Source organism: Lissotriton vulgaris, chromosome 6 (genome assembly GCF_964263255.1).
Source record: "Lissotriton vulgaris chromosome 6, aLisVul1.2, whole genome shotgun sequence".
NCBI classification, from domain to species: Eukaryota; Metazoa; Chordata; class Amphibia; order Caudata; family Salamandridae; genus Lissotriton; species Lissotriton vulgaris.
Window position 1 is genome coordinate 1,787,844,464 of NC_141694.1, and position 6,997 is coordinate 1,787,851,460.

Consider the following 6,997-nt stretch of genomic DNA (forward strand, 5'->3'; position numbering starts at 1 on the left):
AAGAGAGTAATGATGCCCCAGTGGGCACCATGAAAGCCATGAATTAATTCATTCATACTGTCCAAACAATTTCAGGCGTGCGCAGCCTAATTCACACTACTGTGATTGCGCCCAAGTGGGCAAAGCCAAATAGTTTAAAAGTTCAGCGAAGTCCATTCATACATTTCACGCTCATCCGAGGCTCATAGTGATCGGACAGATTCCCAAGATTAGTCACCAGGCAACTCTGTAAACCAAAAGTGAGAAATATGCAATCAGTGACTGTAATGTAAGTGATAAAGTGATAAAGAAAACATTGTAAGTTAAAAAACGGCAGAAATATACACAGACAAACCAACAGGTTAACCTAAATGCACACTCATTTCCTCATGTACCCTACTAGCACATAATCCTGAGCTTATGAGCCCAAAAGAGAAGATTTTAATGGAGTTTGCTATGGTAGCCCAGGGAAGACTTACTGGGCAAAACAAACCATCCGGAGGAGGAAAAGGACGCGGTCAAGGCGGGAAAGGCGCCGGAAGAAACAACGCAAACATGAACACCAGCAACATATCGAGCCCAGTGGGATCCAGGACAAGGGGCCAGAGAAGAGGAAAATAATGGAGTCCAACACAATTATCAACTTGTCTACCCGGGAGCTGAACACGGCTGAGAAAGAGGTACTTTCCTTAGGATTATCTTTCTGCCCCACCTCCTCCTTTGACTATACCCAAAGTCACATTGATCTTTTCTACTTTACCCGTAAGTTGCGCTTAAAGAAGTGGCATGCCACGAAGCTTTCCACCTACACCCGCGAGTCTGCACAAGTGCCTACCAGTATCACAGGTGAAGATGTGGAAACGCTGCATCTACTCCATGAACTGGAAGGAGACTTGGACACGCTCGATAACCCTATGCTTAATGTGATACCCGATGATGTGGATATTGGTTTGAATTTCACAAGCGGTTTAAGACCCAAATCTGTGTTTTTGCCGCAAATTGCTAACGAATCAATCGACATATTTGAAAAAGCAATGGTTAAAGAATTTGAAAGATTGTCTAGGTCTAATAATCATGTGAGGCACAATTTAACTGTTGCACAATTTGAGGCCATCAGATCCCTGTGCGAATGCGATGACAGACAAATTGTCATCAAGAAATCTGACAAAGGGGGAAACATGGTGGTTACCCCGTGACATGTACATTAATGAGGGTCTGTCCCAGTTAAGTGACTGCACTAAGTATGAAAAAAGCAGTAGGGCAATTTATCTTGCCTGTGTTTCAAAATACACGGAACAACTTAATGAATGGAGGGAAAGGAAGCTGATTAGCAAAGAGGAATTTAATTTCATTCTCAACAGACACCCTAAAATGCCTGCCCTCTACCTCCTACCTAAAGTCCACAAAAACATAACTAATCCCCCCGGTAGACCCATTGTATCATCCAGGGGCAGTTGTTGGGAAAACACCTCAAGATATGTGGACTTCTTTTTTCAACCCCTGGTGTTGAACTTACCCTCATATCTCAGAGATTCAGGCCATTTTCTACAGAAAATTAACAACATGCCCTGGGACCCTGATTGGCTGTTCATGACCCTTGATGTAAATAGCCTTTACACTTGTATTCCGCATCAGCAAGGGATTGATGCATGCAGACACTTCCTCAAAACTCGGTCTATCTCTTATCTTCTCCATACTGAGATGATTCTTGAGATGGCATACACATGCCTCACTAAGAATTTTTTCCTATTCAATGAAACTGTCTACCATCAGCTGCTTGGCACGGCGATGGGGACTTGTTTTGCGCCGAGTTTTGCCTGTCTTTACCTGGGACTGTGGGAGGAGAAGGTGGTCTACCAGTCCCCGGCGTTTTCAACCAAAATTGTTTGTTGGCTGCGCTACATAGACGATATTTTCGTTGTCTGGAGTGGTAGCCAACAAGAGGCGGTGGATTTTGTTAATGATTTGAATTCCAATGACTTTAATCTTAGCTTCACCTGCCATACAAATCCCACAGCCATTGAATTCTTGGATGTCAGGGTTGAGAACAAAAATAACACTCTTACCACGACCCTATTCCGCAAGAGTACGGCTGGGAACAGCTTACTGCACGCCTCAAGCTGTCACCCGACCAATCTCATTAATTCCATCCCTGTAGGGGAATTCCTTAGAGCTAAAAGAAATTGCTCTAACGAATTGGACTACAACAGAGAAGTAACCCTCATGAGTGAAAGGTTTAAACAACGAGGGTATGGTCGCAAATGCATTGCCAGAGCCCTGGCCAAGGTAAAAGAAAGAGACAGGACAAGCCTCCTCAACCCCACTGTACTAGCAAGCCAGCCCAATGAAGGGGTGATCAGTAGATTTATCACTGATTACAACTGTGAATCTAGGGGAGTGAGGAATGCTTTGAGCAAATACTGGAACATTTTAAAACTTGACAAGGACCTAGCCCCAGCTATCTCTGAGCATCCCCAACTCACCTTCAGGAGACCCAAATCCCTGAAAGACTCTCTCTGTTCGACTCTCTTACCTAAGGCAATCAAACAGAGAAACCCAGTACAAGGTTTTTACATTTGTGGCAGGTGTAAAGCCTGTCGCAACAGCAAAAACATTAAGGAAATACAACTGTCCAAAGATGCCAGCAAATTCAAAATAACCAAGCATGTGACATGTCTTACCGACCATGTGGTATACGCATTGAAATGCCCCTGCCAGTTGTATTATATCGGCAGCTCCAAACACCAGGCTAAGAAAAGAGTGCTCGAACACATGCGAGCCATAACCAATGGAGACAAGCAGTATCCCATTGCTAGGCATTTCGCTACGCACCACAAGAGCAATGCTAACCTGCTATCATTCTGTGTCCTGGAGACAGTCCCGTTAAGAGAACGAGGGGCAGACCGCATAAAGGAGATGAGAAGACTTGAATCTAGACTTATTATCAAGTATAGGACCACCCAACCCAATGGCCACAATTTACATGAGGAAATGAGTGTGCATTTAGGTTAACCTGTTGGTTTGTCTGTGTATATTTCTGCCGTTTTTTAACTTACAATGTTTTCTTTATCACTTTATCACTTACATTACAGTCACTGATTGCATATTTCTCACTTTTGGTTTACAGAGTTGCCTGGTGACTAATCTTGGGAATCTGTCCGATCACTATGAGCCTCGGATGAGCGTGAAATGTATGAATGGACTTCGCTGAACTTTTTAACTATTTGGCTTTGCCCACTTGGGCGCAATCACAGTAGTGTGAATTAGGCTGCGCACGCCTGAAATTGTTTGGACAGTATGAATGAATTAATTCATGGCTGTCATGGTGCCCACTGGGGCATCATTACTCTCTTAAATGACGAGTACAAGGCAAACAGCCCTTGGTTGCAGTTACATCTGAATCGGACAACCGCTGCACACAAAGGTTGCGATCACTGTGCCCACAGGGACTGCATGATAAGGATTTAATGTGAATCTTATGTGCAAAACTGCATTTCTGCTATTAATTTTGTTTCACATACACCATTGCTATTTGTTCAATTTTCTGCACAGCGAGTGTATATAATGTGCAAATATGTATTTCACATATGCGATTGCTAATTGTCCATTCTGCTGCACAGCGAGTGTTTGTTTACACCGGACTCAGCCCGTGAACTTACCTGTAGTCTGTTTTCCATGAGTATGAATCTAATACCATGTGACTGTATATAATCAGTACTTCCTGTTTGGTTTCTGTCTCGTGAAAAAGCAGAACTGACTGCGAAACGCGTCGAGAAAGCCATTGAATAAAAATCACGCTTTGCACTTCTAAGTGGCCCGGATTTCTTTTCTTTACTGGAGAAGGTTTTGGTTGGATACATTGGGACTCGCTATCCCATCCGAGGCCCGCCTTTGGCAAGCGGCAGGGTTCTATAGCGACTTGTTTGGTTGGATATATATATATATATATATATATATAATCAAGGCCGGGGTGACCCGCCTGAAACGCGTCATGTTGAAGGAAATGGAGGAATAAACTGCAGACTATTTTCAATTGAACCTGAGTTCTGGTCCGTTCCTGGTCTGAAAGCGTCGCTGGTATTGTGCTTCAAAATTTGGTTTTCGACAGGACTTTGGTGACATATATATATATATATATATATATATATTATGGACTGACATTATGTCTTTCACTTTTCTTTGTGTGGAATAAAGTTATCCTACCTTTTTCACTTGAAAGACTTATGGTCTTGTTTGCTTCCTGAATGCTGTGAGCGCTTGAAGTCATCTAAAGAGGTCCTTACCTGGCTGTTCTCACCATGGAGTGATTTTTGGCCTTTGTACCTATGAAAAGGCTGTTTTTCATTTTTTTTTTTTTTTTACGGGCTGAAATTGCGATTCGGTCCGTTAAGAAGTGCAAAAAGCTTTTGTACATCTGACCCAAGGTGAATTGTAGTCAGGTGTTGAAATTAGGCAATAACTAATGTTAAAAAAACAAAAGAATACTGAAATAGGTAAATTATAGTTTAGTTAATTAACTATAACTAGTATGACCATCATGTACTGCTTATGATCCCACATATTACATCGGGGGTCGCAATACTCATTAATAATTTAAACAATATTGTTCTTTAAATTTAATGATGAATGTCAAGAATGATGTAATTTAGCATGTCTTGACTGATGTAATGTGTGAGGTCATAATATGTTAGGCCTTAGGTGATGCCCAGCAAGTTTTGGCTGCCGGTCCTGGTCTTGAAGCCAAGTCCCTGCATGAACCCTTATGAGGTGGTCAATGTCCACTGTAACAATACACACGGATGGGTAGAAGATCAAAGGGAAAATTATTTTAAGACCAGCCCGTGTTTGCTTCCCCAAACAATATATGAACAACACAACAAAACCGGGGGTCTAAAAGCCTAGAGCAATTGTTATCGCTAACTTACGTCACTCTCTCTCAAGTAGAGTGTTCTCCTGTAAACTTCTAGACTAACCATGGAGTTCTGGAACTCCAGAGATGAGATCAGAGAAACTATAAAAAGTGATATGTGGTCAGGAACAGCTTGACATGATGTTCGAATAACCATCAACTTTTCCAGATGATCCATTTTATCATTTGGTCAAACGGCTCAAACGGTCAGTGTATCTCTTCATCAGTAGAGTGCACCGACCCCGCAAGTACTTAGCCGGATACCTGCCCACATTCACTTCACACAGTTCAATGGTCAACTGACATATGAAAAACTAGAAGCAGTGCAAAAAAGTGAAAAGAATGGTGGATAGATGGTGGATAAAATAGGATGGTGTACCTTTTCACAAAAAACTTTATTAAACACGGATACACCTCCTAACTAAAAACAGAACAGTGCAAACAGCGGTTTGAAAAAATAACTGCTACAAAGAGCCGACATGTTTCAGCCAGACGGGCTGTGAATCCCTAGGCTTTCTTCAGGGCTTCTGCTCAACTATATTGCTACCGCTTTTGTGTGTAACTAAATAGTGCTAATCAAAAATATATATATATCACATCTGGTCGTAAGTTATCCAACAATGTGATAACACGCTTAAATTTAGAAAGTGTATACAACCAGTAAATGGCCTGATCCTCTGCGTCAAGGTATGCAGATTGCATCTAAAATAAATCAAATTAACATAGAATAAGCTTCTCTTATCACTTCGTACATTCCTGTGTAAACAGTGACTATAACTATTTGAAAATGGATATGCTCACCCAGCTTGACCGGGGACTGGACCTCACCTCACCTGGACCGTGCTCAGGATCCGGAGGCCCCGCTCTGCAGAAAGCAAGATTAGTAAGGAAGGCTACAGGGTTCAGAGACCATGAGCTGAAATAATATACAGTCCCTACTGGTATGAGCCCCCTCCCCCACCTTTATTTTCTATCTGGTTATCCTCAAAACAGTGAGTTCAACGCAGCCCTAAAGGCATCATCAATCATAATGGGCACCACAGACCTCTCAGTGTATTCAATAGGTCTCTACCTCATGAAGAAACCATTGTAGGGCGATGTTTCTTATACCTCCAGGTTGTATCTAGTTTTTTTAGGAAATCTTTACAATAAAATGGTCTGTTCTATAGGAATGTCTCGTGTGTCGATTTGACCAGAAAAAACCTATAGCCTGCATAATGTGCCATGGTGTACAGGAAATACATGTACCACAGTCTAGAAACAACCAGTGGCGTCACTAGGGGGGTGCGGGTGGTGCGGGCCGCACCGGGTGACACCTTTACATGGGGTGATACCTGCCGTTTTCATCAGCCCACTGCCCACCACTACACATACCTAAGTTAAAATTGAAGTACTGTCACTGCTGTTTCTTTGTCCATCATCACCAGCACCAGGAGGTAAGGAAGCGCCGTGGGGGTGGGGTGGGGGCAGGGCGGAGCGCGACTCCTCTGTGGCTGTAGCCAATGGCAGAGAGAGATAGAGCGAGTGGGCGCGTTGCATTCCAGCAGTGCCCTGTCCTGCCTGCCACTTTTCTGTGCAACTGTCGGAAAGCCGGCCCACTGCGCTTAGCGGATGAAAGCTGCAGCCCTTTGCTTAGGCTTGTAAGTCTGTGGCCTGCAGAAAGGCAAGCGCTGTAATCAGAATGGGCCCTGCGAGCTCAGTCAGGCGCAGGGCTTTCCAGTTTTACGGACCCCGCGTCCCATCGGAGTTTGTACTGCTTTTGGCAATGCTATATAAAGTAGACTTGTTGTACAGCATAGGCACATCGCACGATAAATCTGAGAAAAAAAGTATAACGTGTTCTAGTTCCATGTACAGCGCTCTAATGCTCCCGGGCCAAATTCGCGCTATATAAAACTGCAAAAAATCATATGTTGGAGCTTATTCTCTTAATTAAATGGCAAAATTATTATCGATTATAGCTTTTCATGAGTTATGTCTGCTTATCTCGTAAGGACGGAAGACTCAGCTGATTGTTGAACCTTGACCCCCAAGCTATTCTAAGACCTTTTCAGCAGGTCCTCAACAGAATGTTCTATCCGATTTTCACAGCGTAAGAGTTGGTTCTCT